Raw genomic sequence first — 24,355 nt, forward strand, 5'->3', positions numbered from 1 at the left:
AAGCTAGAGGCTCAGTCCAAGGGTTTATTAGCATATCTGCAGACAAAGTCATAAACAGCAAAACACAGTGACTGTCCCAAAACTGAGATTGATGCCCTGGAGCTATCCTAATAACTCTGGGCTGAACCCAGGCTTGGCAATCATCACTTTGCAGCATGTCAAATGGTGATATTCTCCCTGACTTCAGCAAGGCTCGGGTTTTGCCTGTGTTTTCTCTGTTCAGATACATTAGTGGCCTGTAGTCAGTGATTTTCAACACCTTTCCTACTCAGCATCCAGCCGTGTGTTAGCCATAACAACTCAGGTGAGCTTCTTTTCATGAAGCAATGTTGCTGCTTTCCCCTGTTTCTGACTGAGATACTGTTTCACAGTTTTTTTCAGAATTTCTTCTCTGCCTATGTCTTGGGCTTGGGCTCTCATGCATTACCTGCAAGAGAGTGTAGAATAGACTGAGGTTGTACCACTATGGTTTTCCCTTCTTTTTGTAACAATAGCAATGTTTTCCAGTCTGGTTTAGCCACCAGCTCAAGTACAGACTGCCACTCCTGCAGCCCAGCTGAGAGTATCTGCCCTTCTGGCCGATTTGATTAACTTAAAGTTTGCATTGGTTTTCTCTTGTTCATGTGATCAGAACAACCTTCTTGAAGAGCTTCCTCTCCTTCAGTCCCCTCCAAAGTCTTCTGAAATGTGCAGTGTGTTGTATGGATCTGTGTCAGCAAGTCTAGCATCACCTTTCAGACTCCACTTGAGCTGGCAGTTCTTGAGCTGTGGCTTGGCCCTGCCATTGCCTGCCATGCTTTCCTCTGCTGCCTTTAAAATGGATTTCAGCATCTGCCCTCCATTTGGGGTATATGAGCTTGAGGCTCCCTGGGATGCTGCAGCTGGGTTTTTGCCACTTTTGGAGATGCAAGTCTGTACCCTGCATACTTCCATTATGCACCTACCCAGCATGCAGCCTACAATTTCAGGAGGAGAATACATGCCAGGAAAGAAAACTAACAAGAGTTTCCTGCTCTGAAAGCAAGTAAAGTTGGAAAAGACCAGAAAAGAGCTGAATTCCCACTCTTCAGCAGGTCACAGAGAAGGTGAATGCAGAGGCAACCTATTTATATCCCCTGAGAGGAACAAAAGGGTCAGCTTCTGCTAGGGCAGGGGGTCTGTGGCAGGATCAGCTTGCTGGGGACATCAGTGCAGGTCAGACAAGTGGCTCCATATAAAGTTCAATGACAGTAAGAATCAGGAAAGCTACATGGGAAGGTCGCTGGGGACTTTGAGGAGGGAGTTCAGGATGATGTGAAGGCAACAGCAGAGTCAGAGCTCCATGCCCAGAGAAGTCAACACCATCAGCTTTGACAGATAGCAGTGGATAACTCTGCATATTCAGGATGTCATCCTTGCTCTGAGCATGGTGTTATGTTCCCTGAAGTGGGGTGATGCTAGCTGTTGATTATAGAATCATAGAATCATAAAATAACCAGGTTGGAAGAGACCCACCGGATCATCGAGTCCAACCATTCCTATCAAACACTAAACCATGCCCCTTAGCAACTCATCCACCCGTGCCTTAAACACCTCCAGGGCAGCCTGTTCCAGTGCCCAATGACCCTTTCCATGAAAAATTTTTTCCTAATGTCCAGCCTAAATCTCCCCTGGCAGAGCTTGAGGCCATTCCCTCTTGTCCTGTCCCCCGTCATCTGGGAGAAGAGGCCAGCACTCTCCTCTCTACAACCTCCTTTTAGGTAGTTATAGAGAGCAATGAGGTCTCCCCTCAGCCTCCTCTTCTCCAGGCTAAACAACCCCAGCTCTCTCAGCCGCTCCTCGTAAGACCTGTTCTCCAGCCCCCTCACCAGCTTTGTTGCTCTTCTCTGGACTCGCTCCAGAGCCTCAACATCCTTCTTGTGGTGAGGGGCCCAGAACTGAACACAGTATTTGAGGAGCGGTCTCACCAGTGCCAAGTGGCACTGGTGATGATGGGCTGTGACTCCCCTGGGGCTCTCTGTTGGCCAGGGCTCTGTTTAGACCCCCTCTATCTCTGACTTATCCCAATATGAATGAATGACTCCTAGCTAGAAAAGCTACCAAGAACAAGTTTACTAATTGGACATCCTTTATATGATAAGGTGGATTCTGATGCTGCTCCAAACCTACAAGTTTGTCTAAATTTCTTCTGTTCTTGTAATCCAGACATCATCTGGTTAAATATAACTAATTGTTATCATTAATTTGCCACCAATATTTAGTGAAACCAGTCCACACCACCTGGCCAGACTCTGGGTTTACGGGGCAGCTGATGTCATAGCACCGTGTGTCCTTGGGTTTTCACAAGCTGTGAGCACTTCTCGTCTCAGGTCTATTGACACTGCATCATTGCTGCTGCTCAGAGGACATGATGAGCCCTTTGCTAGCCCCAGCCATCCCTGCTCCCCTGGGTGAAGCTGCAGCTGTGAACTGAGTAAAATGGATTTTGAGTAAATAAAAGGAATTGTTTTGCTTATGCCAGACGCCCTGGGCAATTACTGAGTCACAGAGATGGCAAGTCTTAACTGCAGCAGCAAGTCTGCCTGGGCATCCCCCAGGAGGGTTGCGAGCATGTAATGGTTTTTGATGAGAGCACCACACTTCCTCTACCCAACACACTTTTGTTTGGGATTTTCTGCTGTGCTTAAACTCCAAGAGGAGGAACAGCCAAGGAGGGATGACTCACAGCCATGCTGGAGACCAAGCCATGACTCAGAGGTGGAGCTGGCTCACAGACCCGCTGCAGCCTTATATCACAGAGCTGGCGTGGTTGGCTCAGGCAGTGGTGGGGCTGGAGAGGCTCCCAGCACACTCTCCTCACTAGCAACACTGACAAAGGATGCAGTCACTTCTTATTGGCACCTTTTAGCTCATTCTTTGCCAAAGAATGTCTCAGATGTTCACCTGCTTCCATCTGACTTAACTTTCCCTGAATACGAGTGACCAGGCTTAGTCACGGGATGGTGGGCCAGGGCTCATCCTCTGCCTTTACACAACAGCATCAAAGCCCACTGCAAATGCCTGGCCTTACAAATCCAACAACTACATTTACGCTGTTTCCTGTCTGTATCACTCTGAGGACTCATCACAGTCCTGTGCTTGATTAGTGCACCATAGTGACCATCCATGTCATCAATCAAGGGATCTCTGTGGGACTTGGAAGGATCTCCTGTGGAGGCTTCATCCAGCCTGGAGAACTGCTCAGCTTTGGCAGACGATCCTTGCAAGAAGCAACCCTTGGTTGTTTTAGGGAAGAGCTGTTTTAGGGAAGTTGTCATGAGAGCTGCGTGCACGCTTACTCTCCTGAGGTGGATGCAAGGCTGTTCCCATCCTGCTGGAGACAGTCTGTCTCTATGAAAACATGTCACCCAGGTGCTATGATGGGATATGGCAGGAAGGGCTAAGAAACATATTCAGAAGAGCTCAAAGAGTAAAGGAGACTCCTTCCCCTGGAAAAATTATAGATACCCAAGATAGGACACAGATTTATTTCCTCATCTTTTCTTTGAGTTGAGGAAGGTAACAGAAGCAATAATACATTATTCTGAGTGGAAATGGCAAAAGCAAAGGTATTTTGGGCCTGTTCCTCTCTGAGGAGCAAGAAGAGCAGAGGGCAGGTGGCTGAAGGAGCAGCTCATTCGCAGCACATTGTCTGAGCTTGGCCAAGCTCTGTGTGTCAGCTACTCTTGATGCTGGGTTTGAAACTCTTTGCTATTGTCTTTTATTTCTCTTGACTTGAAGGATTTCTTAATTTGAGAAAATTGTGTTTTGGTGATGTTTTTGTCCCTCAATTTGAGGCAACGTTGACAGACTCACTTCCTACCAACTGCAATGCTGTTATTGCTTAATACAGACTGTTGTCACACTACTAGTTTCTCAGACAGAACATTGCAAGTTTCTAATCAGTCATTCCAATGATTTGATGAAACTAGGATTGTTTTATTGCTATAGCCATAAACATCTAATGCTGTACAAGTTTCAGTCTAAAAAGCCTAAACCTCCATTTAATTCAATAAAATATCATGACTAATTTGTATCTTTCTGTTTGAGAATGCGTTCACACATGTAAGAAATTAACTGTTTTCAGATAAAATTACTTATTACCAGTAAATGACTATTATTTTGACTTGCACTAACAGTTGCTAATAATGCAATATGGGGAGGGAGAGGAATGTGTCTGAAGCAGCTGTTGTTTCACTTTTATCCAAAAAGCATGAAGAAGTTGTTGGCAGTCATCACAAAAAGATTTTCTTTCTTCCTCTTCAGGCACAAATGTAACAGCTGTTGCCTCTGGCAAGTGTAATTTTTGCCCTGTGGATGCTCATCCTACACAGAATTTTATAACAGACAAAAAAACCCACAACCCCAAAATATTAAAAGTTGTGCGATAAATCAAACTAGTTTCCCATGGTTGGCACCCAAATAAGAAAAAAAGAATAATCTGGCCACATGAATATGTAATGGCCCTGAAACCAGACCTGTCCCTTTCATTAAGTTAGGAAGAAGGGCAGCAGCACAAGAAATTATCACCTGATGACACTCAGCAGGGCACTGCCTCAGATTTCCTGCAAGTCCTTTTCTGTTGCTGCATCAACAACTGCACTCCTCCTTGGCAGCAAGTCACTTTCTTGATAGAAACTTTATTTGCTCTTTATTGAGCCATAATAAAATGCCCACCGTGTAATAATTAAACAGCAGATCAGGGATCCTCTGCACGTGGCTGCTCGCCTGCTCTGCTCTCTGCTGCTGGCAGACACTTGCAGACTCTGGTTCAGAAATATGATGACTCCTTACCTGAATGGACAAAATAGATGGAAACAAAGCACTTTGGTGGTGCAAACAGTATTTTCTTGTAATTGTTCAGTGTCATAGCCACAAGAACAGTTTTCTCAGGGGAAGCTCTGTCAAGGCAGCCTGGGTAGTGTAGCTACTACCAACCCATGTAGTGCTAGCCCTAGAGAGCAGCTAAAACTTTGCTGAGCAAACCCAATCCCTATTACTATGCATCACAAAAAAAAAAAAAACCAAAAAAAAAAACCACCTTCTCAGTACAGGGAATGCCCGAGTTCTGATTTTTCTTCTATTTTTTGCTGCCAAGACGCTAAGTTACTGTCTTCAGCAACACCTCTGATTTTCCTCAGCTGGCGGTGGTTTTAACACCAAATATAAACTCTGCAGTTTGGTTCCTTGCTTCTCCCCTTTTCATCCTGAGGACCTCACCTTTGTCTCTCTGTGTGTCTCACCAGCACATTGCACTGTATCCTGGTACTGTCCAAAAAGGCTTCAGGCTGAGATGAAACAATTTGAATCAGCTCACTGCAAAATAGTCTTAAGAGATTGACTAATATTAAGGACTTTGAACTCCCTTATTAAAAATGCAGTGGGTTAACCACAATAGAACTGTTAAGTATATAATTCTAAGTGCATGCCCAGGGATCAAGTGTATTAATCTCCGGGGTTATAATTCTTGAGTTATAGCAGTACTTTTTTCTGGCAGACCTAATGGAAAACACAGTCAAAACCAAATTCTAGACCTAATCCTCCTTCCCAGTGAGCTGGTTTTGATTGTAAATCAGAAAGTGCAGAGCAGCTAAGATTGATCAAATACACAAAAAGCTAAAATAATTTTTGATACTTTGGGACAAACTACATTCACTCAGAAGGGTAGGGGGGGGCTTGGGAGTAGGGTTTCCACTCCCATGATTTAACTCCACCTGAAGTGAGAGGTGTTCAGCTAGCATGCATACTCTAGCATTATAATTTGTCATTCAACCAAAAATCACAATCTTCATGCAGAAATGACTAGGTAAAATCCAGTGATTTGTTCTCATGCAGAAAGAGGGATTAGAATACAGAATTAGACTCTTATAGCTTGAAAAATCTACACATCTTTATTCTCCAAAGCCAGGGCCAAGTCACAGCAATTATTTTTAGGTTGAATTCCCTCTTGAAATCAAGGGTGAATGTCACTAGAAGCCAATAGTGCCATGTGACCCTTCGATAGGTCCTTGCATTCTGTTAGCATTGCAAATTTCAATGAAGGTGATGTAAATCATCCAGCACAAGCAACTGCTGCTGGAGCTGTTCCTTGGCTGAAGTGCTGCTCAGCCAGGGGCCAGCAATTCCTCCAAAGCATATTTAATTCAGCAGTGTAATTTTTTTCATATTTCTTAAGAGGCAGCAGCCACTGGTATGAATAAATACACAGATCCACCTGCTACCCACTTTGAAAGCAGGTCTACTTGGACAAGTGACAACAGGAACTGGGATTCCTGGCTAGTGTTTTGGCCCACCATTTAATCTGTTGCATGAATTTTAGCAAGGCATTTCTCATTATACATATTTCCCTTCCAGTCTGTCAAGTTGCAAGCACTTTGTGAGACAGACTGCATATAATCCTGTCTTTATATGACACCTAATGATCTCAGCCTGTGCATCTAGACCAAACCTGTTGAACTTAGGTTTTTTTAGCTAGGTACATCTGAAAAAAAGGCATGGCTCAGCAGCCTGCCTCCCAGCAGCAGCACAGCCAGGGACATACTAAAGTAACTGGGAGACTGCAAAGAAATCTAGGATCACCTTCAGGACTACAGGACAAGTCACATAGTGAAACCAGGCAATACTTGCTTACAGTGAGATCCCTGACCAGAATCCTCTCACAGACTGGTGCTGGTTTAGACACTACTGTAATATAAATGATTGTAAGTGACATCATACAACTTGCTCATGACCAGTTGTGGATCACACAACTGGTGATGTTTCTAACAGGACACATCTAGTGGCTTTTCTTCCTTGCTCTGGAAATCCCTGCCAGGCTTTAAATGCTCAGTCATTTACCAAATGCTACGAAATTCTGGATGGAAATAACCATCTACAGGAAGAAACTAAAATATCATACAGGTACCTGCTACCAGGGTGCCAGTGTGGCATTCCTGTGTTGCCAGTCCCACACAGATGTGTTGAATGTGGTGGCATCCAGGAAGAGAATCCAGCTCTGCTGGAGGCACTGGCAGTAGGGAAGCAGCACTCTGCCCTGCATCCCTACTCAGCTATCAAAATAATTCCTAGATTTGTCCACTGCTTGAAGCTTAGATTGCAAGGAGAGGGTAAAACCCCAAGAAAATAAATTGCTGTTTTGTCAGCATTTTTTCAGGCAACTCCCATGATTTTCCCACTGCCTCATGCTGACAGCCATACAAACCTGGGGCAGAAACGTTTGTTAGCAGAAGAGAGGGAATAGTAAATATACCCATTTGTTTCTTCACTTAAAAGAAGTGTTTGCTTACAATCAGCAAAGGAAAAGCAAACACAAGTCAGCAAACAAACTCATTTTAAATGCTATTGGTACAATATCAGCATCCATTTTGTTCCTGAAAGCTGCACTGACCTGTTTGATTAGCATGGTACAAGCTGCTGGTATGGTTTCTAGTGGAGATGATCCAGCTGATTCCTGCCTCAGGTGATGCATTCCAGTGGTGCTACGTACAAGCTGGGGCTCCCTGGCAGGAAAAAGACCCCTTCCTAGAAAGCCCCTAAGAGCCTCAAGCAAAGAACAAAGTCTGATGCAGGTCAACCAGTGCCAGTGGTGGGAGCTGCTCCAGTCGTGCCGTGGACAAGATAACAGCACAAACCAACTCATGCATGCAGGCAGGGGCTGCCAGGCAGGAGGGCAAAGCACAGGGTCTTGCTTTCACAGCTGGCCTTGGAGCACCGCTGGGCATCATCCCATACCTGAGGCTGCCTAGGGAGACCCACCACTCAGTTCATTCCCATTATGCCTCTTCCAGAAAAATATTTTCTAGCTTTGAAATGAAAGAGTAAGAGAAGCTAAAAAGACTGTTTACTCACAGGGAATTTTAATTCCAGCAGCTAATTAGCAGATTCAGCAGACTGAGTGATGTCATCTTCTCTAAACTGCAGGTCATAGTGGCTCTTTTGAGGGCTCTGGCTTTGTGTTATTTATCTCCATATGCAGGAGGATGGATAATTTTTATTTTTCAGTATTTGTGTGTCAAACCCAACAAAGTGCTGATCACTTCCTGCAAGGTATCAAGCACCCATTGGCAAATTAGGTTACTTAGCACCTCTCAGGAGGTGTTCAGCATCTGGCAGAATGAAAGGCTGCAGAGCTGAGCTACTCAGACAGCCCACACAGCAATAACCTAGGCACTGCAGCTGCTGTGCTGGCAAATTAATCTCTCAGTCAGCAGTGCTTCTCACACACATTGACATTAGACCTTACCTGCACAGGGAAATGACTCTGTCTCTCAAATATTTTCCAGACCTAGTCCATTGCAGATAGTTTGAGAAAATGCAGGATATCCTGCTTTACCCTGCACATGGCCATGAGGAACTCCTATAATTTGCCTTGTCTGCTTAGAGAGAAACTGCTGGATACTGCATGGTTTTTAAAAATCTGTACTTGACAGTCATTTCAACATATATATATGACAGCATTCCCTGTGAAAGGAAGTTTGATTTACTTTTGCAGCTTGTGTTTTCCAACATTCAGGTTTCTGCTGTGTAAGTTTGGACTTGATTGCCTCCAAGTTTTCTAGTTTATACCTTTTGGTATTTTGGCATAAGGTCACACATGAAGACTATAACAACCAAAGAATGCCTAATACCAACAATCTCAAGTTGATCCCTTCTCAGCTCAAATTGTGTTAAATTAGGGCACTCAAAATTTGAACACGGTATTAACCACCTTACACATGCAGCGTTTGCATAGTGATAATGAACTGCAGTCAGCAGAGTGATTTTGGTGCCAATGAGACAACTTTCCTCTTAATTTTTGGAGTGTTTTTATTTTAGACCTCACAAAGCACCTGCAGGCTAGTTTGCAGCAGCTCAGCATAGCAGCCCACGGCTCATTTCCAGCACATTGCCTATTGCTATTGTGCTGCATAAACCCAGTTTAAAAATCCCTCTGCACCAGAAATCATGGGGAAACTGTATTTCAAAGATAGCTTTTAAGACCTTACTCTTTAGGATTAATTTCTTTTTTTTCCCCAAATGCACAAACTCATTATTCCTTTGTTTCAATATGAAAGGTGATCAGGGTTTGTCAGAGCTGTGAAAGAGACCAGAAATGGAACCTCAGATCTGAATAACTTCTCTTTCATGGGAAAAGTTTGATTTTGGACTAATGAGCACTGAGCTTTATCAGCAAAACTGTAGGCATAAAAAACCATCATGCTCAAACAGCACAATTAATTAAGCCACATTGCACACGTGCTATGCAGGGACTGCTTTTCCTTTCCTACGTAAAGGATTATCTGTTGTTCACACCACCAAGTGTAAACTCTAATTTTCTCAAGATATGTGATGCAGACCAAGTGCTACAGGTAGAATGTGAATGTCCCACTTTCATTGTGTGACTTTAGAATCATAGAAAAACCAGGTTGGAAGAGACCCACCGGATCATCGAGTCCAACCATTCCTATCAAAAACTAATCCATGACCCTTAGCACCTTGTCCACCCGTGCCTTAAACACCTCCAGGGAACGTGAATCGACCACCTCCCTGGGTAGCCTGTCCCAGTGCCCAATGACCCTTTCTATGAAAAATTTTTTCCTAATGTCCAGCCTCAATCTCCCCTAGCAGAGCTTGAGGCCATTCCCTCTTGTCCTGTCCCCTGCCACTTGGAAGAAGAGGCCAGCACCCTCCTCTCTACAACCTCCTTTCAGGTAGTTATAGAGAGCAATGAGGTCTCCCCTCAGCCTCCTCTTCTCCAGGCTAAACAACCCCAGCTCTCTCAGCCGTTCCTCATGAGGCCTGTTCTCCATCCCCTTCACCAGCTTTGTTGCTCTTCTCTGGACACGTTCCAGAGCCTCAACATCCTTCTTGTGGTGAGGGGCCCAGAACTGAACACAGGATTCGAGGAGCGGTCTCACCAGTGCCGAGTACAGAGGGAGAATAACCTCCCTGGACCTGCTGGTCACGCCGTTTCTGATACAAGCCAAGATGCCATTGGCCTTCTTGGCCACCTGGGCACACTGCTGGCTTATGTTCAGTTGGCAACCTTCATGTTGTACAACCTTCATGTTGTACAATGATCCACATCAGTCATCAAAGCTGGGGGGCAAGTGAAACACTGCTGGAGAACTTGGGAATTTATTGTGTGGTCAACTAACAAAAACCCCTGAAAATAAAGAAGCTGTCTTACGTGTATTAACAGGTGTAAGGCATATCCACCTTAGCACAGCCTACCCTTAGTTTATTTTGCTATGTTGGTCATTTTAGACACATTGAAACAGTCACCTACCTTCACATTCAAGAACCTACAAAGAAACATAAAAGGAAGGGTAAGCAAATGTGGGCTATGAACTTTTCTGTAAAGACCTGTGATATGTAATTAGAGACTTCTGCATCTGGGGAGTAATTTTGTCTTTTATTTCACTATAGATAATTGCAAAGTCTTAGAGCAGCGTAACAAGGGCAACATATGGGAGAAGCTTGCTTTATGATTTAATTGACTGTGCACTAAACAAAGTGTAGCATGTAGCAGCTTCCTTGATGAACAGAGCGATTCCTCCCAGCTACTGGTAGCTACCTAAAAGTGAAGCACCCCTCCCTGCAATTTTTCTAGGTTCCCTCTAATGTTAGAGGGAGATCCAAGCACCCTAGAAAGACATTCATGTTGACCCACTCAGGTGGTTCTCCTGTGATGGGACAAATGAGGTCCTGAAGTGCGTACTCTTTCCTCCAGCTACAGAGGGAGCCAAGATGACTTCTTTAACTTATTGGCAGTGGTGCTGTAGGTGGTAGGGTGCAAAGCACAGGGCACTGCAGGGTTTTAAGTGTGGGAAACCTGATTTATGGATCAGTCAGCATAGCTGAAGAAAAACAGTCTTTTGGACACACTTAAACTAGATATTCCTCTTTAATACAGCTTAAGTTAGATAAGATAAATCCTGTCATAATGACCAGTTTGTTTCCAGAAGCTTCTCCCTGGAAGGTGCATCTGCATTCCTTCTCAGCCTTGCTATTAACAATATGAACTTGGGGTTAACATGAAGGTTATTGCATTGTAAAGAAATGCATGTACTTAAAGAGAAAAAAAATCTGCTTTTGTGGGCAATGTAAAATACTTGAAATCTCTCGTTTCCTCACTTCTAAGTGGCTGCATTTTGTAGATTTTAAGTAGATGACAAAGTGTCCCTACATTATGAAATGAAAAGCCTGAATGGCATTAATCAAGCTACTAATATTACTCAGAGGTTCCTGCCTCCCTGAAGCCAGACTTTACAGATTTTGTCTTCTCTCTGCTGCTCTATTAGGAATATGCGTATGTAAACTAAGTGTCAGAGCAAAGACAAGTCTTTTCAGCACCACAGCTCACACCAAACCTTCTAACTCCATATTTCTCCAATTGCCACGCATAGCAGAGAGGTGACAGAGGATCAGATTCAGAAAACATCTTCCTGTTTCAACTTGACTCATGAACAGAAAAGCCACATTAAATCAGCAAAAGGAAGATGTCTAGGCTTCAAACAATTACCTCCAGTGGGGAAAAAAAAGCTTCATAATATATAACTTTGTTATGCATAAAATGCAGCTGGTGGTAGCTCTGACAATCCAGCTGTAACATTTTTTACAGATGAAATCAAGATGCAACCAATACGTAGTGTGCTGCTCAAGAAAGCAGTTTTCAAGGTCTCCTGAGGTCCCTTTTTCTTCTTGAACTGAAATGCAGAAATGCAGACACTTCTTTCTCTCTCTTTTTTTTTAAATGGCTGCATGACTCTGTAGCAACCACCATTTAATTTTCTCTTTCTCTGGGAGATTCTGGTGTGCCTCTCTTTATATTAAATTATTGCTGCTCTAGTGGAGTATAGAAGAGATCTCGTTATGCTATTTTTGGTTCATTAAGTTTCTAATTACTTTGGGTTTGATATTGAAAAGCATTAATTAGTGCTTTTAAGGTGCAATGTTAGTAATGCCCTACAATTCAATTAATACTATTTTAAAGGACAAATAGAAAATATTTATTCCCGATGAAATATATAGTAGAATGAAAGGCTGAGAATATTTAAAAATTGTTAAGAGTAAAAAATGTATAGGACTAATCAGTAGTATCTCATAACCAGGCATTCTGAATCTGGAATATTAAATTAAGATTAGTCATCTATAAAACATGAAACAAAATAAAATTCTCAGTTGGAACAATTCACAATGAAACCTCTCAAACAGCCCAAATGGTTGCCTGTTGCTTCTGAAGCTTTTTAATATTTGGCTTTAAAGACACGGACATGTTTTCCAAACGTATTCCTCTTATGTAATTACTGGAAGGCAGTATTTAATTCTTGTTTTTAAACTTGTATCCTTGTAATTACATATTTAGATAAGTGTAACCACATCTCTGAGCATCCTGTGTTTATAAATAATCCTGTGCTTGAAAATAATTATTACGCCTCACCAGCATTTTCTTTTTTGTTTCACCTTTACATCCCTGATATACACTTCCAGTCTGAACTTCATTTTAGCACAAGGGCTTTCTTCATCTGAGGATTTGCTTAACTTTGGTACAGCTTACAAAAAATTTCAGATGTGAGTGCCAACTAAGAAATGTTTGTAGAGTATGCTACTGTATTATCTTTACAATGTTTTGAAAAAATTATTATCAAACATGCATCCCATTCCATTTCAGCTTTTTGAGGGAGATTCATAGATACATGAAAACAACATGAAGGCAAAAGTGGATGATGACTGATTACATCAAAGCAACAGCTACACCTCAATGCCAGGGTGGCACAAAGCAGGAGACCATGCTAGTGAGCCTCAGTTCCAATTAAATATTGACTTACTCACTTGGAAGGAAGGTCGTGTTGCCCAGGATGCCACTGGGGAGCCTAAGTCCCACCTCCAGCTTCCCTTAAATTCAAAAACTGCTTTGGGTCTCTTCCCCCCAGCTCTCCCAGAGGAGAGGGTGTGCCTCAGTGTGGAAGGTGGTGGCTGCAGTCCTTCCCCACACCCAGTGCTGTGTTCAGACTGGCCAGTCCTTTGGGGAGCGTGCATCGCCAGGGCTGGTTACCCCATAGGGTCCATCAGCACTGAGCACCCAGGCACCTGCAGTTGTGACCAGCTGAGTTAGTGCCTAGGTTTCAGAGGCCCCATTTCAAAACTGCTGCAGAGCTGACTCTGCTTGTTCCTTACTCAGCCCTAACAATTAGATTTGGCGATTATTAACTTATCTAAATAAGAACATTAGCTTTCAAATATAGCTTGTCCACCAGGTTTTCAACAATCTTAACTACATGAAACCTGACATCTTGCATGCCAAGCAGACTGATTTTTCCAGCTTAGCTGAACATTCAGTTTGCATACAATTTCAGCCTTAACAACTCCCCTCTTCACTGCATCTTCCTTCATTCTTTCCTTCTCTGTTTTCACAGTATCTCACCATTTCCTTTCAGTGTTTGACCCTGGATCCCAATCCCCTCTGTCTCATATCCACTTCCACTTATTCCTCTCCAATTCTTTGTTGGCACTAGAGAGATTTCTCTCCCTTGTTTTTGTCCTCTTGTGCCTCTGCTTGCTCCTGGTTCCACCTTCTCTCATGTCCTTAATTGCCTCACTCTCATTTTATCGCTTTAATCACTTACCCTTCTTTGGGCCTTCATAATTTCAATAAATGCATCTGTTAATCCTCTTATTTTTTACAACCAACCAAATTTCTGCCCTCTCCACCCCCCCCCGATAAGTATTTTTTATAAATTTTCTTTCTTTTAACTAACATGTACCTCGTTTCTCTTTGCTTTGTAAATTCAGTGAAAGCCTGGAGTCCTCCTGCTGCACTTCCTTCTCCCTCACCTGGCCTCTGCGCCAACATTCAGTCAGCGTTGCTTTTGCAAGAGCCTTGAATGACCTCCTCTTAGGCAGCTCCAGCTCTCCCCTACATCTCAATTTGCCCATCGGGCTCTTGCCACAAGTCAGCCAAGCTTCTCTCCTTGAGTGGTTATTCTCTCTGTCTTTTGCAGCTCTACCTTTCTCTTCCCTCATTCAACCAGTGCGGCTTTTGGAAGTTTCTCTTTATCCAGACTCCAATGCACGTGGTATAAAGCTCTATCCTTGTCCTCTTTCCCTTCGATGACTTATCTCTGGGTAATCCCAACTGTAAACATTTCTTCTCAGTAACTTAAAGATCCAGTGCTCTATTCAGATCAGTGTCTCAAGCTCAGAATAACCTGTGCTGAATCCAGCTAATCCTACAGGACATATCTAAAGCATGTTGGATGAATGGCAACCAGGAAAAGCCTGTTCTCCTCACCTACCAAAAAAAAAAAGGGAGCCCAGGTTAGTAGTTCTGATGCTGATAACTGCACTGTAGATACTTAAAACCAGGCAAGATGAATGCCAGGCCTTCTTTCCAAACATAGCCTTGTCCACCTCTCTGATGCTTGCCCAGATAAATCTCGCTGTCAGCTGAGGCTCAGCTAAACCAGATCACTTTATCATGACGCTCCCTAGTCACTGTTTATTTAAGTCAATGATCATGCATGCATATGACTGGAGAGGGGAAGAACATCTTTGGTCCAGGTCTCTTCTTGTGTCCTTATTCAAGCCATGCCTGAGCCTTGCGAGGTTTGCTTTCTACAAAATTCCTGAAACAAGCCTTTCTGTATCCATCCATCCAGCTAAGACTATACCCAACCTATTTTCACTTTGAATAGTGCTTATGGCAGAAGTACTTGTCCTGCCCTTAATAAATGCAGCCCTGTCCTGCATGTAACCACTCTAAATGCCTGGGTGAAAGATATGGCTTTAGCTGGTCCTCTGGTGCTGCCCTGCTAATCTGTGCATTTCTCCCCTAGCTCCCTATTCTCTGTCACATCAGATGAGATGCTTGTCCTCAATTTCAAGACCTTTTATAGTCCACCCCAGCTCTGCCTGTCTCATATACAGCCTCTCATGCATAACAGAGGGTCAGTCCTGCCATCACCCATCAGCAACTTGTATCACCCAATCCCTACGTTCTCATACACAGCCCTGTGGGCATCATGCTTCCCAGCATGTCTGGGAGGAGCTGTCTGCACACAGCTGCCAAAAATAATGTACCTTCAAAATTCCCCTTTTTCTCTCACGAAACATTTGACAACGGTTGGGCTTACTTGTTTTTGCAGGCAAATACTCTCTCACTCATGCCTTGTGCTCCCTCTCTGACTGTGTGCACAATTACTTCTGTCAGGTTAGGAGCCGGGCTGTCCCATGAGACTTTATCGCCTGGCATGGGGTTGTGTGTATGAGTGCTTCTTGTCCACAATCAGCACTCTCATATGCTACACTTGAATTGATCTAAAGTGGCAACAGCAGCCACCAAGTCATGATTAGCATTTGCATAATAATATAAAGAATGATGGACTTAACCTTAAGAGACACAGCTGTAATTTAGAGATAATGTATGCCATTAATAGCGCTGGGAGAAATCGAACGTGTTTGTCACACCTTGGATGATCCTGCCACTTCTTAGAAGCATTGCATATTTGTTTATTAATATCTGAAAATGTCTGTTTTAAAGTCAAAGAATATTACAATACATACACTCAAAGGCATTGCATTAGACTGGCCCTTTTCACTTCATCCTTAATTCCTGTCCTTTCAGTGACTAATGATGTAACCTTAATTTTATGTTAACTCTGTTGGGTCTTTACATATGCTTTCTTATTAAAAATAAGAGGAAAACTGAGGCTAAACAGCCTACCCCTTTAAAATCCAGAGGGACTTGGGTAGGGGCAAGCAGTTACCAGGCAAATTTGGGATATTGGTAGGGGCTTCCTCTCCTGGGAAAGGAGTGAAGAAAGAGGTGGGTATCTGCTAGTCATCCTTGAAGCACACATCTTAGATGGTTTGTGTAGACTGTATTCTAGATTGTTCAGTGGAAAAGTTTTATATTGAGGTTTTTTTCTTCAGAATATTGTGTTGAATAGTTTTGTGTCCTTAAGAAACTCTGAGTCTAACAGAGAGTGCTTGCTGTGATGGGAAACAGATTAGTCCTTACTTACAAGAAGCTATTGTTCTGAAAAAGTACACAGGAATTTCAAGTAGGGTCATTTACTGTTATTACCTGGTTTGATTTTTTTTTTAGTAAACCTTTTTTTAGCATATATTACTGTGACATGGGTTTAAACAGTCATCTCAAAGTTTACCTGCTTTACTCCAAAATCAATTAAACTCATTATAGGTGTGATGAAGAGGTCTAGAATGCAAGAACTGGCTTGTATTCTCATTTTCACTCTTAGTGTTTGTAGGGTATTTTAGGATATACATGTGGGAGTGTGAGAAAAAAGGTAGGTATTAAACTGCTGGATTGACATTTAATACCTCTGGTATTTTCTGGACAATCTGTAAATTGTAATGAAAATTACCTTGAATGTGATATGCAATTAATGTCTTTGTGAAGGATACTATGAGGGTTGGAGGAAAAATAGCATAAAAGTGAAAATTCTGTTAAACTGCCAAAGACCAAAATTCTCTCCTTTTGTTTTTAAAGTTGAGAATAGAATACGTAGTCCCTTGGTTTAAACTGATGGATGAAAAGAAATTATGCTGCTGGCACTACTGTAAGTTCAGTGAGCTTTACTTAACTTGTGACAACAGCAAAACAGTTATGTAAAAGAAATTAGGTGGCCGCCATTTAAGTATGTTAGTGACTGCATTACGCTCTGTTGAAACTGGGATGGCTAAAGGATTTCTTTTATTTAAGATAAAAGAAATTGATCTTTTTTGGTAGCTGAAATAAAAGGAGTACCATATTCTGTATAGGCATGTGCAGATTGATTAAAAAGTGTTGATGGAGATGAAAAAACATCATAAAAAAGAACAAAATGCCTGGTGCTTGGCTACCTGGAGGAAAAAATGGGGTTCCAGCAGTGATTGTTAGATGAAAAGGGGTTTTGGAAATATCTTGTCATCTAATTCTTGCTCAGTACCAGAAAGTGGGACTTTGTTCATTCTTTGTATATAGAGTGTTGCACAAGAGATACATCAGTCTGTTATCACCTTCTCATCCCAACTGAAACAATATCGACAGCTTCAAAAGTCATGAACTAGGATTCACTGAACAATAATTCGCAAGTACAATGATACTTCTTTCTCCTTATATTGCTTATGTTCTACCTGCAAGAGGTAAAATCCTGAAGGGTATCTTGCTGAGGTGATGACAACACGTACCTTGTGTTGTAAAGTAAATGGAAAGAAGGTCACAACTTAGTTTGGAATATCAACACAAGGAACTCTCATCATGATGGTTGTAAAGAATGGTTTTGTATAGGGAAGTACCTCCAGCTGCCCTCTTTTCAGTGGTAAATGTGTACAACAGTCATTGGTTTTGTTTGCAAAGAAGTGCTTATTTATTTTTAGTCTAAAATTTTATCTAATATCTAGAGCTAAAGTATTTTAAGTATTTTTAATTGCTGTATTATTTCCTTAAAATCTAGCTATGTTTCTGCTTTGTTGCTGTTTAGACCTTAGTCTACTAGAAACAACTGCAATAAACTAGGCACCAGGTATCAAGTGTGCCTGGAAAGCTGTTCATTTACCAAATGTCTTAAGTCCTCTTCTCATTGGCACTTAGCATACTTTATGAGCTAATATTCCTGGCATAAACCCAATCCCAACCACTGAAGGATGTTGATACAGAACCACCACCTTCACAGACACTTCATACTGGTACCAGGCCTAAGCTTCACTGAAATGTGGTTGCGTTTTCTCCTGAGTTTTCACTGACACTGCCAAGATTGTAGTTGTTGCTGAAACAGCTGGCCAGAGTCTGTAATGAGGTGTGAAAAAACACAAACCAAGCCTGCAGACTACTAGAGAAGTTTGATTACCAGGCTAAGCTCGCTGGGAGCAGAGCTAGATGGCAAGGGATGCTGCCCCTGCCAGCAGGGTCTTGTGCCTGGGGAGGCGTGAGCTCCTCTGAAACCCATTTTCAGCAACAATCAAGTGCCCCAAAGAGGACAGGCAGCCCCTGCAATCAAAGGGACATGCATAGGCAGGGCTGGCCCCAGCAGGCCATCTCCCTGCCATGGCAGGTTCCCTCCTGGTGGGACAGGGAGGCAGGTGTGGTCCCACTGGGGCTGTGGGACCAAGAGTGGGCTCTGCAGGGCGTGTGGTCTTGACATTGATGGGTGTGCTCCTTGTGGCCTCAGTGACTGCCCGCTTCCAGGCTCATAGAATTATAGAATGTTCTGAGTTGGAAGGGACCCTCAAGGATCATCAAGTCCAACTCCTGTCCTTGCACAGGACAACGGCAACATTAACACCATGTGTCTGGGGGTGTTGGTGAAATGCTTTTTGAATATTGTCAGGCTTCGTACCCTGACTGCTTCCCTGAGGAGCCTGTTCCAGTGTTCCACCACCCTCTGGGTGAAGAAACTCTTCTTAATAACCAGCCTAAACTGCCCCTGGCACATCTTCCTGGGTCCTATCCTGGGACCTCCCTTGGGTCCTATCATTGGTCATGAAGGAAGGAATAAATCATTAAGAATAATAAGAATAATAAGAATAAGAATAATAAGAATCAAATCTTGGCCAGCTTTCAGTAAGAAAGAATGTGATTGTAACAGGAATTTAGCTTGTTTACTAGTTAAAACAAGGCCAGTTGCCCCTGCAGGTACAAAGGACAGATCAGAACTCACCACGAGGATACTATGAATAAGGCGATAAGATAAAGAGCATCAGAGGATTCTGAAGACAAAAAGGAACTGTGATGTACATTCGAGAGTGGGTGATAAGATATGATAATGGGGGTTCTATATATGTTTAACCAGTATTTCCCAAATATGTAACCAGTGTTTCTCAGAATCTATATGAATATGTATGTTTAACCAGTATAAAAATCCTTTAACCAGCCTCAATGGTGAAATGATTCCCTGTGTGTCTGGCGTTGTATTAAGTATTAAAGCAATAGCTGCTTAATAATCAAATTGGCATAGATTACTGAGTTTGGCCCTTTTCATGGCATCAATTGCCAGAGAGATTAGCACCTGCACCCCCTCCTCCCCTTGTGAGGAAGTAGTAAAAAGCGATGAGATTCCCACTCAGCCTCTCCTTCTCCAGGCTGAACAGAGGGGCTTAAAGCAAAACCAGCTCAGAGGGCTGGAGCACCTCTGCTACAACGACAGGCTGAGAGAGTTGGGGTTGTTCAGCCTCGAGAAGTCTGCAGGGAGACCTTAGAGCAGCCTTCCAGTACCTGAAGGGGCTACGAGAAAGCTGGGGAGGGACATTTTACAAGAGCATGGAGTGATAGGATGAGGGGGAACGGCTTTACACTGGAAGGGGAAGATTTAGACTAGACATAAGGCAGAAATTCTTCACGATGAGGGTGAAGAGACACTGGCTCAGGTCGCCCAGGGAAGCTGTGGCTGCCCCCTCCCTGGAGGTGTTCAGGGCCAGGTTGGATGGAGCTTCGGAAAGCCTAGCCTGGTGGGAGGTGTCCCTGCCCACGGCAGGGGGGTTGGAACTAGATGGAACTTTAAGGTCCCTTCCGACCCAAACCATTCTATGATTCTCTGGAAAATGCTGCCTCCCCCACAACCCGCTGGAGAGTCGGCCGCTGTCATCGGCCGGAAACTACAATTCCCGGCAGGCCCCGCGAGAGGCCGGCCCCGCGCCCTAATAGGCCGGGGCGGGGAGCGGAAGCGGCCTGCCGCGCGGCACGCTGGGACACGTAGTCCAGGAGAGACGGCCGAGTTTGAACCGTCCCGCGGCGGCCGGTGGCAAGTCTCGCGAGAACTCCACCCCCCCCAACCCCGGCCTCACGCTCCCCCCTCCCGCACACCCCCCTCCCCGCGCGGCGGGCGGGTAAGCGGCCGAGGTGGGTGCCGCGCGCGTGGGGGCGGGAAGGGGCGCGGGGGGCGCCGGCGGCTCCGGGCGGTTGCGGCTGCGCAGGAGCCGAGCGGCAGGCGGGCGGAGGGCGTTGCGTTCGCTGCGGAGGATGTCGCCGCCTTTATCGGCACGTACCGGGGAGAAAACGGGCCGGGCGTTGGGCGGCGGGGAGAAGAAAGCGGAGGTGGCGGTGGCAGCGGCGGCGGCGGCGACGCCCTCCTGCCTTCCTTCTTCAAGGAAGAAGGTCGCTCCCGAGGCGCTAGGCCGGCGGCGCTGGCGCAGCGGGGCCCTGGGCGGGCCGAGGCGCTGCCGCTGGGCCCCTTTATGTAAGCGCCCCCCGCGTCGCACGTGGCCGGGGCAGCACACGTTGGGGGGGCGGCGGGCGAGGCTCCGTGACCGGGGTGGGGGGCGTGGGAGGTGCGGGAGCCGCCGCCGGGAGGTTCCCCTCCTGCCCGCCCACCCGGCGCGAACCGTGGGTATGTGTGTGTTCCGCCCCCCCCCTCCCCAGGTCGCTCCTTCGGTCGCTTCTTATAGGAGGGTTTTTCTTTCGCGCTTCCCGCTCGGTGTCGTTTTCCAGGAGGAGGCAGGAGAGGCGCTGCCTGGGTAGAGCGTCGATACCGAAAATGCCGGCGAATAAACTCTCTTAAGACTCGTTCTGGAGTTCTAGAAAGCGAGCATCCTTCATCAGGCCTGGGCGGCACGAGGGAGTGATCTCCATCCATCGCGTGCAGTGAGACAAGAGCAGGGATGGAGCCTGTTTCTACTTTATGTATTAGTGGCGATCACGGGAAGAGAACAGTTTTTAACGGGGAGGGAGAGCACTGCCTTACAGAAATCCAGCGTGTTTTGAGGGGGGCTTCTGGGTTTTCTGTGAAGCAAGTATCGCACAGCAAAGGTGCTGGCTTAATAAGTGAAAGTGCTTAATTTCTTCCTCAGTAAACTGGGACTCCGGGTCTGGAGCTCTTAGGGAGCCTGTAGGGAGAGGCGTGGTGTCAGTCTTTCAGGTTGCTTCCTGATCACATCTGCTGAGGTTATGGGAAATTTAGGGGCTTCAGTCTGTCGGCAGTGCCGAATGCCATTTAGGGTGTCTGGCTAAATGTGGTAGTTAGAGTTTCTTGTGCCCATTGCTCTGGATGGTTGTACCAGACTTGGCTGGCAGCTGTCACGTGTGTGTATTTGGGCAGGCAGTGCTGTGCCCTGTTCTGCTGAGGAGAGCTCCTCCTTCATGTTCTGCAGGAACAACTTCTCCTGCATGGTTTTGCCTGGGGTTTGCTTTTTTAACAGAATCACAGAATCACTAGGGTGGAAAAGACCCACTGGATCATCAAGTCCAACCATTCCTATCAATCACTAAGCCATGCCCCTCAGCACCTCATCCACCCCTTTTAAACATCTCCAGGGATGACGACTCAACAATCTCCCTGGGCAGCCTGTACCAGTGCCCAATGACCCTTTCCGTGAAAAATTTTTTCTGATATCAAGCCTGAATCTTCCCTGGTGGAGCTCGAGGCCATTCCGTCTTGTACTGTCCCCTGTCACTTGGGTGAAGAGGCCAGCTCCCTCCTCTCCACTACCTCCTTTCAGGTAGTTATAGAGAGCAATGAGGTCTCCCCTCAGCCTCCTCTTCTCCAGGCTAAACAACCGCAGCGCTCTCTCAGCCGCTCCTGGTAAGACTTGGTTCTCCATCCCCTTTGCCAGCTTTGTTGCTCTTCTCTGGACTCCCTCCAGAGCCTCAACATCCTTCTTGTGGTGAGGGGCCCAGAACTGAACACAGGATTCGAGGAGCGGTCTCACCAGTGCTGAGTACAGGGGGAGAATAACCTCCCTGGACCTGCTGGACACGCCGCTTCTGGTACAAGCCAAGATGCCATTGGCCTTCTTGGCCACCTGGGCACACTGCTAGCTCATGTTCAGTTGCTGTCAACCAACACCCCCAGGTCCTTCTTCTCCAGGCAGCTTTCCAGCCAGACTTCTCCTAGTCTGTAGCACTGCACAGAATTGAAACAAAGTTAATCAGATTTCTGCTAATTTTGTGTCTTCTGCCTAGTAAGCTGTTGGATCTAGTTTTAGAGCAATAACGGTGAAAAGCCTTTGCTGGTCCGATGGTGTTTTACTTGTGTGGTGGGGAGAAAACTGAAATCGGTAGAAGAGAGTCGCCAAAATCCTTGGCCTGTTGCATGTGTTGCAAATGTTTTTTGCACTTCAGGTTGTCAGGTTGCTGTTTGTAAAAGCGTGTTTCAGAATTAGATACCTAAAAGCCTGCTAGAGATGATACCAGGCATGTGACCCTGCTAAAGCACGATGGTTGGACCAGATGATGTCCAGTGATTGTAGAAGGCATTCCTCTTCAGTGTCATGTGGTGATTCCAGAAGGGGTAGTGGGAGAACCAAGCAGTGTGGTGCCATACTGGTGAGGCATGCTGTAAATAGCTTGTTAACTATGGTTGTCTTCTGTTTGGAAGGCTGCGTGTCTCTTCTCTATGGGGATGCTTAGCACCTGCTTCTGTCTGTCCAGGTATGCCAAGAAATGTGAAAAAAGAGCATAATTTCAGAAATTACTTTAGGAGCTTTTTCTAGCTTAGCCTTGTAGGACAGGGAATGCACCTCTGGAATGAAGGACAGTTGTGTGAAAGAATAACTTGGAGGTGGCTGGGTTAACTGGATATAGTGTCAAATTCTGGTCTGTGTTGGTTTTGTTTGGGTTTTTTTTTCATTGCAAAGGGAAATCGAATCTATGGTCTGCATTGGATCCAGGATCTCAGCTACTGGAAGCTGTTGGGAAAGGGAGCTGAAATGTTTTCTTCTTCTCTCCTTCTGCTGTAGGCTCAAGCTTCCCAGAGAACTTGTGGAGCATTCGCAGAAGTGCTGCAATACAATCTGTGGGCTGCACTTGAATGAAATAAACCTGATGGTTGAATTACGAGACAGATTGTCTCTGTTACGCTAGTAGCTTTTTAGACTGCTACTTAAATTTTAGGTTAAATGTAGGGGTTTTGCCTAAAACATCAGGAGGAGGTGTTTCTCCCCAAGTGGGAAAGAAAGGATCCAGTATTACTCACTCAGTCACTTGTTAACTCACTTGCTAAATCTTCTTTCTGCTGGAGTAAAAGATGGGCAGGTGCAAGTTCACTGAACCTCACTGCTAATATCTAGAAAGGGTGTCTTTTCCACCTGCTGCTCCTCCAGTGCTTCTAAGTTTTTTTCCTCTTTTTTTGGGGAAATGTCATTGGAGCAGTCATTAGTAATAATTAAAAAAATCTTTAGTTGTCATTTTTACCTTTCATTGGAGAAAAATAGCATTCACTTTCTTGAAAGACCTTAGTTTTTCTTCCACTTCTTCTTTGGCTGCTTCTTCCTTTTTGACCTGTTTCCTTAGAAAATGTGATCTGAATAGTGTCGTGCAATATTGCTTGTTCTCTGATCACCAAAGGACCCTTTCCTGACATTGCTGTGGCTTATGCATATGGCTCAAGGAACAAAAGGCACAGGTCAGCTGCAGCCTTTCTCAGTGAGAGTCTCTACTTGCAAGAAGGAGTTACAGGTTGCCTGCTTGTGTTTTGAGTGGTGGTGTTTCTAAAAGTGAAGGGATTTTTAGCTCCCCTTGCAAACTCAATGTGCAGTTTCACATGTGTGTGAGTTAGCATAATGGCTTACTGCCACAGAATGGATACAGGCAGATTCCCTCTGCTTCTTCCCAATGCATTGTCCTGCCTCCTTCATTGTGCCAACTTTTATGCTTGCTAGTTCTCTCTGCAAGCCGGTTTAACTCTTGCCTGGGGGAAACCTGTCATGTTTCCTGAATGCTTGGGATGTTAACTTGCCTCCTAAAGTGCTCTGAAAAGTGTTCAAGTCAGTGCAGGGTAAGCTGAAGGAAGGGTTAGGAGCAGAGGGAGAGATGGGAGGCAGCAGCAAGGCTTCTCTTTTTTTCATTCACTGCAATCAAATATGCTCTTTTCGGAATTTTGTGCTGTTCTATAAAATTCCTTAATGTATGTTGTTGTAGTCAGTGTTCTCCCTTAAAGGAGGATTGACAACTGAATGTTTTAAAATAGGCTGCTTTGGGGGAGGGCAGTGTTGCTTGTTCAGTGTTTTCATTAACAATCTAGATGATGGGGCAGAGTGTACTGTCAGCAAGCTGGCTGATGATACAGAATTGGGAAGAGTGGTGATGCACCAGTGGATTATGCTGCCATCCGGAGGGGTTTGGACAGGGTGGAGGAACAGGCTGACAGGAACCTCATGCAGTTCAACAAGGGGAAGTGCAAAGTCCTGCACCAGGGGAGGAACAATCCCAAGCACCAGTACATGTTGGAGGCAGTCTAGCTGGAAAGCAGCTTGGCAGAAAAGGCCTGGGTATTATGGTGGACACTAAGTTGACCGTGAGCCAGTAATATTATTGGGCAGCAACAAAGGCTTTGGGTATCCTGGGCTGCATAAGGAGGAGTATCATCAGCAGGTGGAGCGAGGTGACACTTCCTCTAGTTAGCATTGGTGAGGCCACAGTGGA

The 24,355-nt window shown here is 44.9% G+C and overlaps 1 protein-coding gene across 3 annotated transcripts in view; it reads left to right on the plus strand.

Annotated features, from left to right (window-relative positions):
- Positions 1–19,818: 19,818 nt before the first annotated feature.
- LOC138718208 (protein ELYS-like) overlaps positions 19,819–24,355 on the plus strand; it is a 47,675-nt gene continuing 43,138 nt past the window's right edge. The window contains exon 1 of one of the 3 annotated variants that reach the window (XM_069852530.1): positions 19,819–19,837. The gene's annotated coding sequence lies outside the window, so the exon portion shown is untranslated. Of the gene's footprint in view, positions 19,838–19,883; positions 19,976–24,355 lie in introns of those variants that run through there. The other 2 variants (XM_069852529.1, XM_069852532.1) reach the window with 2 other exon arrangements.

The sequence above is a fragment of the Phaenicophaeus curvirostris genome, chromosome 2 (genome assembly GCF_032191515.1).
Source record: "Phaenicophaeus curvirostris isolate KB17595 chromosome 2, BPBGC_Pcur_1.0, whole genome shotgun sequence".
Classification (NCBI taxonomy): Eukaryota; Metazoa; Chordata; class Aves; order Cuculiformes; family Cuculidae; genus Phaenicophaeus; species Phaenicophaeus curvirostris.